Source organism: Emys orbicularis, chromosome 1 (genome assembly GCF_028017835.1).
Source record: "Emys orbicularis isolate rEmyOrb1 chromosome 1, rEmyOrb1.hap1, whole genome shotgun sequence".
Classification (NCBI taxonomy): domain Eukaryota; kingdom Metazoa; phylum Chordata; order Testudines; family Emydidae; genus Emys; species Emys orbicularis.
This window is the reverse complement of record NC_088683.1, coordinates 147,052,232-147,062,514: the sequence shown is the minus strand read 5'-3', so window position 1 is coordinate 147,062,514 and position 10,283 is coordinate 147,052,232.

Genomic DNA, 10,283 nt, shown 5'->3' with positions numbered 1-10,283 from the left:
GAAACTGGCCAATATTTTCAAACTTTAGGATGCCTGCATTTCAGCCCCTAAACCCACTTTTAAGCAACTAACTAAAAGTGACCTGATTTCCATAGGTGCTGAGCACTCAAAACTCCTAGTGAAATCAACAGGAGCTGTGGGTGCTCAGCTCCTCTTCAAATCAGGCCACTTATAAGTTATTTAGGTGCCTAATTTAAGGCATCTAATTTTCAAAATTTAACTAACCAAAGCCTATTTCATGCCGTTACAGGATGAGTTTTGCTAATAGCAGATATCACTGACTATAAATCCAAAACAAACGGTGAATCAATGGGAATGATGTCATAAAAGGATGACATATCCCCTCTGGCTTGGGTAACAAATGAAGTAGCTGCCCATTGGTTCTCAGACAACCAATCAGAAAGTATGTTTTCTCTGTCTGCACTGAGGTTATAAAAGGCTGCAGGCTCAGACAGGGTCAGCATACTACTGTGGTGATTTCAAGAGGTGGCTTAGCCAAGCCACACTTTGTCAGGCCAGTCATAATCAGGCCAGACCAGGAAGAAATCAAAGAAGGCAAAATAAGAGAGAGAAAACCAAGTGAACAGAGCCAGGAACAGAAGGAAAGAGAGTCAGGCAAGCCAAGCAAAGAAAGACACAGGCAAGTAGCGCCAAGCAAGGAAACAGCCACTGAAGCCAAGCAAGTCAAGAAAAAAGCTAGGCAGGCCAATTCCTGAGTAAAGACTCAGGTAAACCAAGCAGAGAAAACAAAAGAAAGTCAAGCCAAGTGTTGCTGGAACACTAGAAGTCTGCAATATGTCTGAGACTGAGTCTGAGTCTGAGTCTGAGCACTCTGGTGAGACCTCAACCGCAAAAGACCCTAAGGCCAAAATCACCCGTTCTTCCCGGGCTGGGCTGCAGTTCTCTGTCAGTCGCATAGACAGATTGCTCCGCAAAGGACAATTTGCAGACCGTATTGGAGCTGGAGCCCCAGTATATATGGCCGCGGTGCTTCAATAAGTGACTCATGAGATTGTGGATATTGCTGGGGAAGTCGCTGCATGCAGCAAGAAGCGTTGGATTTCCCCACGGCACTTGCAGCTGGCCATTCACAGCGACTCAGAGCTCAAGAAACTGCTGGGAGGTGTCACCATCTCTCAGGGCGGAGTCCTGCACTTAAATCAGCCTGTGGTTTTACCTTCCAAGAAGAGGAATGGCAGAAGAGCCATCAAGAGAAGGATTGCCCCTGCTCCTGTCCCTGTTAAGTGAGAACAGAGCAAAGGGGAGACTGCCACCCCAGATTTGGGAGAAATGACATTAACTTGATTGCAAGGCGCTTTTCAAATGCATCAGTATGGTCTAATAAAAGCAGTTAAAATGCCTGGTCTTCTTTTGTGAATTAATTTCCTCTTTTACTATCCTACCATTTTAAGGGATCATTCAGTTGGTCAGGTAGCTGCATTGATAATATGGTCTAAAAGCCTAGAAAGATAGAACTCAATCATTTCATTAAGAAATTTACATCAGAAATTGTCTAAATGGTGTCAAGTATCAGAGGGGTAGCCACTTTCGTCTGGATCTGTAAAAAGCGACAAAGAGTCCTGTGGCACCTTATAGACCAACAGACGTATTGGAGCATAAATGTCTAAATCGTCTGGATTCTGGGAGGTGATTTCTGTGTTTTTTTCAGGCATTTCCCCAATAGATTGAAGATTAGGAACATTTTTCCCATAGTGAAGTTGATGTGTAGTGCATGTTTTGTGAAAACAGAAAAAAGAACAAACTCATGACAGAAAAATTGAATCCATTACACATGAAGGATAAAGCCTATGGGCCTGGGTTTTCTTTTTGTTATGTTTTGTTTTGTTCTTTTTTAGTTACCCCATTATAAAACCATTGACTCGTTTAGAGTAATGTCAGATTTATACAGTATAAGTGATACTAGAATCAGGCTTTCTGAAATTATTAAATACCTGGAGGGGTTCACATAAACTTTGATCACCTTTTTAAAGGGAAAACATTACCCACTTGCCAGCACACAGGTATACAGGGAGACTTACAAGTAAAAGAGAGCCATCTGCAGACGATTGTCCTGGTTAATGGGAGTCATCAAGATTCCAAACCACCATTAATGGCCCACATAATTACAATAGGCCCTCAGAGTTATATTTCATATTTCTAGTTTCAGATACATGAGTGGTACATTTATACAAATAGGATGACCACACTCAGTAGATGATAAGCTTTGTAATGATACCTTACAAGAGACCTTTTGCATGAAGCCTATTCCAGTTACATTATATTTAACTCATTAGCATATTTTCATAAAATCATATAGAGTGCAACATCACACAATGGATTTGGCCTGATGTGAGGGGTTCTCTCCAGATGCTGTTTTTCAACCGCTCTCAGAAAATAGCTCACGAACAAGAGAAGCGGCTAATCAAACCTGAGAGTGACAAATGGTGAACACTTGGGTTTCTGGAATGGCAAAGAACCCTTACCATGGGCTTGGGTGCCATGAGGGTTCTCTAAGAGACGGGAAGCATCACCAAGTTAAGGGCTCCAGAGAAACTGGCCAATATTTTCAAACTTTAGGATGCCTGAATTTCCGCCCCTAAACCCACTTTTAAGCAACTAACTAAAAGTGACCTGATTTCCATAGGTGCTGAGCACTCAAAACTCCTAGTGAAATCAACAGGAGCTGTGGGTGCTCAGCTCCTCTTCAAATCAGGCCACTTATAAGTTATTTAGGTGCCTAATTTAAGGCATCTAATTTTCAAAATTTAACTAACCAAAGCCTATTTCATGCCGTTACAGGATGAGTTTTGCTAATAGCAGATATCACTGACTAAAAATCCAAAACAAACGGTGAATCAATGGGAATGATGTCATAAAAGGATGACATATCCCCTCTGGCTTGGGTAACAAATGAAGTAGCTGCCCATTGGTTCTCAGACAACCAATCAGAAAGTATGTTTTCTCTGTCTGCACTGAGGTTATAAAAGGCTGCAGGCTCAGACAGGGTCAGCATACTACTGTGGTGATTTCAAGAGGTGGCTTAGCCAAGCCACACTTTGTCAGGCCAGTCATAATCAGGCCAGACCAGGAAGAAATCAAAGAAGGCAAAATAAGAGAGAGAAAACCAAGTGAACAGAGCCAGGAACAGAAGGAAAGAGAGTCAGGCAAGCCAAGCAAAGAAAGACACAGGCAAGTGGCGCCAAGCAAGGAAACAGCCACTGAAGCCAAGCAAGTCAAGAAAAAAGCTAGGCAGGCCAATTCCTGAGTAAAGACTCAGGTAAACCAAGCAGAGAAAACAAAAGAAAGTCAAGCCAAGTGTTGCTGGAACACTAGAAGTCTGCAATATGTCTGAGACTGAGTCTGAGTCTGAGTCTGAGCACTCTGGTGAGACCTCAACCGCAAAAGACCCTAAGGCCAAAATCACCCGTTCTTCCCGGGCTGGGCTGCAGTTCTCTGTCAGTCGCATAGACAGATTGCTCCGCAAAGGACAATTTGCAGACCGTATTGGAGCTGGAGCCCCAGTATATATGGCCGCGGTGCTTCAATAAGTGACTCATGAGATTGTGGATATTGCTGGGGAAGTCGCTGCATGCAGCAAGAAGCGTTGGATTTCCCCACGGCACTTGCAGCTGGCCATTCACAGCGACTCAGAGCTCAAGAAACTGCTGGGAGGTGTCACCATCTCTCAGGGCGGAGTCCTGCACTTAAATCAGCCTGTGGTTTTACCTTCCAAGAAGAGGAATGGCAGGAGAGCCATCAAGAGAAGGATTGCCCCTGCTCCTGTCCCTGTTAAGTGAGAACAGAGCAAAGGGGAGACTGCCACCCCAGATTTGGGAGAAATGACATTAACTTGATTGCAAGGCTCTTTTCAAATGCATCAGTATGGTCTAATAAAAGCAGTTAAAATGCCTGGTCTTCTTTTGTGAATTAATTTCCTCTTTTACTATCCTACCATTTTAAGGGATCATTCAGTTGGTCAGGTAGCTGCATTGATAATATGGTCTAAAAGCCTAGAAAGATAGAACTCAATCATTTCATTAAGAAATTTACATCAGAAATTGTCTAAATGGTGTCAAGTATCAGAGGGGTAGCCGTGTTCGTCTGGATCTGTAAAAAGCGACAAAGAGTCCTGTGGCACCTTATAGACCAACAGACGTATTGGAGCATAAAGGTCTAAATCGTGTAGATTCTGGGAGGTGATTTCTGTGTTTTTTTCAGGCATTTCCCCAATAGATTGAAGATTAGGAACATTTTTCCCATAGTGAAGTTGATGTGTAGTGCATGTTTTGTGAAAACAGAAAAAAGAACAAAATCATGACAGAAAAAATTAATCCATTACACATGAAGGATAATGCCTATGGGCCTGGGTTTTCTTTTTGTTTTGTTTTGTTTTGTTTTGTTTTGTTATTTGTTAGTTACCCCATTATAAAACAATTGACTCCTTTGGAGTAATGTCAGATTTATACAGTATAAGAGATGCTAGAATCAGGCTTTCTGAAATTATTAAATACCTGGAGGGGTTCACATAAACTTTGATCACCTTTTTAAAGGGAAAACATTACCCACTTGCCAGCACACAGGTATACAGGGAGACTTACAATTAAAAGAGAGCCATCTGCAGACGATTGTCCTGGTTAATGGGAGTCATCAAGATTCCAAACCACCATTAATGGCCCACACTTGGCATAATTACAATAGGCCCTCAGAGTTATATTTCATATTTCTAGTTTCAGATACATGAGTGGTACATTTATACAAATAGGATGACCACACTCAGTAGATGATAAGCTTTGTAATGATACCTTACAAGAGACCTTTTGCATGAAGCCTATTCCAGTTACATTATATTTAACTCATTAGCATATTTTCATAAAATCATATAGAGTGCAACATCACACAATGGATTTGGCCTGATGTGAGGGGTTCTCTCCAGATGCTGTTTTAAACCGCTCTCAGAAAATAGCTCACGAACAAGCGAAGCGGCTAATCAAACCCGAGAGTGACAAATGGTGAACCCTGGGTTTCTGGAATGGCAAAGAACCCTTACCATGGGCTTGGGTGCCATGAGGGTTCTCTAAGAGACGGGAAGCATCACCAAGTTAAGGGCTCCAGAGAAACTGGCCAATATTTTCAAACTTTAGGATGCCTGCATTTCAGCCCCTAAACCCACTTTTAAGCAACTAACTAAAAGTGACCTGATTTCCATAGGTGCTGAGCACTCAAAACTCCTAGTGAAATCCAGAGGTGTCACCATCTCTCAGGGCGGAGTCCTGCACTTTAATCAGCCTGTGGTTTTACCTTCCAAGAAGAGGAATGGCAGGAGAGCCATCAAGAGAAGGATTGCCCCTGCTCCTGTCCCTGTTAAGTGAGAACAGAGCAAAGGGGAGACTGCCACCCCAGATTTGGGAGAAATGACATTAACTTGATTGCAAGGCTCTTTTCAAATGCATCAGTATGGTCTAATAAAAGCAGTTAAAATGCCTGGTCTTCTTTTGTGAATTAATTTCCTCTTTTACTATCCTACAATTTTTAGGGATCATTCAGTTGGTCAGGTAGCTGCATTGATAATATGGTATAAAAGCCTAGAAAGATAGAACTCAATCATTTCATTAAGAAATTTACATCAGAAATTGTCTAAATGGTGTCAAGTATCAGAGGGGTAGCCATGTTCGTCTGGATCTGTAAAAAGCGACAAAGAGTCCTGTGGCACCTTATAGACCAACAGACGTTTTGGAGCATAAATGTCTAAATCGTGTAGATTCTGGGAGGTGATTTCTGTGTTTTTTTCAGGCATTTCCCCAATAGATTGAAGATTAGGAACATTTTTCCCATAGTGAAGTTGATGTGTAGTCCATGTTTTGTTAAAACAGAAAAAAGAACAAACTCATGACAGAAAAAATTAATCCATTACACATGAAGGATAATGCCTATGGGCCTGGGTTTTCTTTTTGTTTTGTTTTGTTTTGTTTTGTTATTTGTTAGTTACCCCATTATAAAACCATTGACTCGTTTGGAGTAATGTCAGATTTATACAGTATAAGTGATACTAGAATCAGGCTTTCTGAAATTATTAAATACCTGGAGCGGTTCACATAAACTTTGATCACCTTTTTAAAGGGAAAACATTACCCACTTGCCAGCACACAGGTATACAGGGAGACTTACAAGTAAAAGAGAGCCATCTGCAGACGATTGTCCTGGTTAATGGGAGTCATCAAGATTCCAAACCACCATTAATGGCCCACACTTGGCATAATTACAATAGGCCCTCAGAGTTATATTTCATATTTCTAGTTTCAGATACATGAGTGGTACATTTATACAAATAGGATGACCACACTCAGTAGCTGATAAGCTTTGTAATGATACCTTACAAGAGACCTTTTGCATGAAGCCTATTCCAGTTACATTATATTTAACTCATTAGCATATTTTCATAAAATCATATAGAGTGCAACATCACACAATGGATTTGGCCTGATGTGAGGGGTTCTCTCCAGATGCTGTTTTAAACCGCTCTCAGAAAATAGCTCACGAACAAGCGAAGCGGCTAATCAAACCCGAGAGTGACAAATGGTGAACCCTGGGTTTCTGGAATGGCAAAGAACCCTTACCATGGGCTTGGGTGCCATGAGGGTTCTCTAAGAGACGGGAAGCATCACCAAGTTAAGGGCTCCAGAGAAACTGGCCAATATTTTCAAACTTTAGGATGCCTGCATTTCAGCCCCTAAACCCACTTTTAAGCAACTAACTAAAAGTGACCTGATTTCCATAGGTGCTGAGCACTCAAAACTCCTAGTGAAATCCAGAGGTGTCACCATCTCTCAGGGCGGAGTCCTGCACTTTAATCAGCCTGTGGTTTTACCTTCCAAGAAGAGGAATGGCAGGAGAGCCATCAAGAGAAGGATTGCCCCTGCTCCTGTCCCTGTTAAGTGAGAACAGAGCAAAGGGGAGACTGCCACCCCAGATTTGGGAGAAATGACATTAACTTGATTGCAAGGCTCTTTTCAAATGCATCAGTATGGTCTAATAAAAGCAGTTAAAATGCCTGGTCTTCTTTTGTGAATTAATTTCCTCTTTTACTATCCTACAATTTTTAGGGATCATTCAGTTGGTCAGGTAGCTGCATTGATAATATGGTATAAAAGCCTAGAAAGATAGAACTCAATCATTTCATTAAGAAATTTACATCAGAAATTGTCTAAATGGTGTCAAGTATCAGAGGGGTAGCCATGTTCGTCTGGATCTGTAAAAAGCGACAAAGAGTCCTGTGGCACCTTATAGACCAACAGACGTTTTGGAGCATAAATGTCTAAATCGTGTAGATTCTGGGAGGTGATTTCTGTGTTTTTTTCAGGCATTTCCCCAATAGATTGAAGATTAGGAACATTTTTCCCATAGTGAAGTTGATGTGTAGTCCATGTTTTGTTAAAACAGAAAAAAGAACAAACTCATGACAGAAAAATTGAATCCATTACACATGAAGGATAAAGCCTATGGGCCTGGGTTTTCTTTTTGTTATGTTTTGTTTTGTTATTTGTTAGTTACCCCATTATAAAACCATTGACTCGTTTAGAGTAATGTCAGATTTATACAGTATAAGTGATACTAGAATCAGGCTTTCTGAAATTATTAAATACCTGGAGCGGTTCACATAAACTTTGATCACCTTTTTAAAGGGAAAACATTACCCACTTGCCAGCACACAGGTATACAGGGAGACTTACAAGTAAAAGAGAGCCATCTGCAGACGATTGTCCTGGTTAATGGGAGTCATCAAGATTCCAAACCACCATTAATGGCCCACACTTGGCATAATTACAATAGGCCCTCAGAGTTATATTTCATATTTCTAGTTTCAGATACATGAGTGGTACATTTATACAAATAGGATGACCACACTCAGTAGATGATAAGCTTTGTAATGATACCTTACAAGAGACCTTTTGCATGAAGCCTATTCCAGTTACATTATATTTAACTCATTAGCATATTTTCATAAAATCATATAGAGTGCAACATCACACAATGGATTTGGCCTGATGTGAGGGGTTCTCTCCAGATGCTGTTTTTCAACCGCTCTCAGAAAATAGCTCACGAACAAGCGAAGCGGCTAATCAAACCCGAGAGTGACAAATGGTGAACCCTGGGTTTCTGGAATGGCAAAGAACCCTTACCATGGGCTTGGGTGCCATGAGGGTTCTCTAAGAGACGGGAAGCATCACCAAGTTAAGGGCTCCAGAGAAACTGGCCAATATTTTCAAACTTTAGGATGCCTGCATTTCAGCCCCTAAACCCACTTTTAAGCAACTAACTAAAAGTGACCTGATTTCCATAGGTGCTGAGCACTCAAAACTCCTAGTGAAATCCAGAGGTGTCACCATCTCTCAGGGCGGAGTCCTGCACTTTAATCAGCCTGTGGTTTTACCTTCCAAGAAGAGGAATGGCAGGAGAGCCATCAAGAGAAGGATTGCCCCTGCTCCTGTCCCTGTTAAGTGAGAACAGAGCAAAGGGGAGACTGCCACCCCAGATTTGGGAGAAATGACATTAACTTGATTGCAAGGCTCTTTTCAAATGCATCAGTATGGTCTAATAAAAGCAGTTAAAATGCCTGGTCTTCTTTTGTGAATTAATTTCCTCTTTTACTATCCTACAATTTTTAGGGATCATTCAGTTGGTCAGGTAGCTGCATTGATAATATGGTATAAAAGCCTAGAAAGATAGAACTCAATCATTTCATTAAGAAATTTACATCAGAAATTGTCTAAATGGTGTCAAGTATCAGAGGGGTAGCCATGTTCGTCTGGATCTGTAAAAAGCGACAAAGAGTCCTGTGGCACCTTATAGACCAACAGACGTATTGGAGCATAAATGTCTAAATCGTGTGGATTCTGGGAGGTGATTTCTGTGTTTTTTTCAGGCATTTCCCCAATAGATTGAAGATTAGGAACATTTTTCCCATAGTGAAGTTGATGTGTAGTCCATGTTTTGTGAAAACAGAAAAAAGAACAAACTCATGACAGAAAAATTGAATCCATTACACATGAAGGATAAAGCCTATGGGCCTGGGTTTTCTTTTTGTTATGTTTTGTTTTGTTCTTTTTTAGTTACCCCATTATAAAACCATTGACTCGTTTAGAGTAATGTCAGATTTATACAGTATAAGTGATACTAGAATCAGGCTTTCTGAAATTATTAAATACCTGGAGGGGTTCACATAAACTTTGATCACCTTTTTAAAGGGAAAACATTACCCACTTGCCAGCACACAGGTATACAGGGAGACTTACAAGTAAAAGAGAGCCATCTGCAGACGATTGTCCTGGTTAATGGGAGTCATCAAGATTCCAAACCACCATTAATGGCCCACACTTGGCATAATTACAATAGGCCCTCAGAGTTATATTTCATATTTCTAGTTTCAGATACATGAGTGGTACATTTATACAAATAGGATGACCACACTCAGTAGATGATAAGCTTTGTAATGATACCTTACAAGAGACCTTTTGCATGAAGCCTATTCCAGTTACATTATATTTAACTCATTAGCATATTTTCATAAAATCATATAGAGTGCAACATCACACAATGGATTTGGCCTGATGTGAGGGGTTCTCTCCAGATGCTGTTTTTCAACCGCTCTCAGAAAATAGCTCACGAACAAGAGAAGCGGCTAATCAAACCTGAGAGTGACAAATGGTGAACACTTGGGTTTCAGGAATGGCAAAGAACCCTTACCATGGGCTTGGGTGCCATGAGGGTTCTCTAAGAGATGGGAAGCATCACCAAGTTAAGGGCTCCAGAGAAACTGGCCAATATTTTCAAACTTTAGGATGCCTGCATTTCAGCCCCTAAACCCACTTTTAAGCAACTAACTAAAAGTGACCTGATTTCCATAGGTGCTGAGCACTCAAAACTCCTAGTGAAATCAACAGGAGCTGTGGGTGCTCAGCTCCTCTTCAAATCAGGCCACTTATAAGTTATTTAGGTGCCTAATTTAAGGCATCTAATTTTCAAAATTTAACTAACCAAAGCCTATTTCATGCCGTTACAGGATGAGTTTTGCTAATAGCAGATATCACTGACTAAAAATCCAAAACAAACGGTGAATCAATGGGAATGATGTCATAAAAGGATGACATATCCCCTCTGGCTTGGGTAACAAATGAAGTAGCTGCCCATTGGTTCTCAGACAACCAATCAGAAAGTATGTTTTCTCGGTCTGCACTGAGGTTATAAAAGGCTGCAGGCTCAGACAGGGTCAGCATACTACTGTGGTG